We start from the raw sequence: 239 nt of genomic DNA on the forward strand, positions 1-239 counted from the left end.
TTTTCAGTTCAATGAAAATTTTTAAAAAATCCTTTTTCTGGATAACCCAAGACAAACATTTTTGTAATTTTTTGACTCTGAAAATTTCAGACATTTCATTTTAGGAATCCACTCGAAACCATTTTCCTGACTTTGCAATGCAATGACAATTAAAAAAAAAAAAAAAAAGGACTTTCATGATCCACCTGAAACGATTTTTTCCCTCCGGTTATTGGATTCACTGATAATTTCAAAAAAAT

This window comes from Terrapene carolina, unplaced genomic scaffold (assembly GCF_002925995.2).
Source record: "Terrapene carolina triunguis isolate 2854851 unplaced genomic scaffold, T_m_triunguis-2.0 Scaffold32982, whole genome shotgun sequence".
Taxonomy (NCBI): Eukaryota; Metazoa; Chordata; order Testudines; family Emydidae; genus Terrapene; species Terrapene triunguis.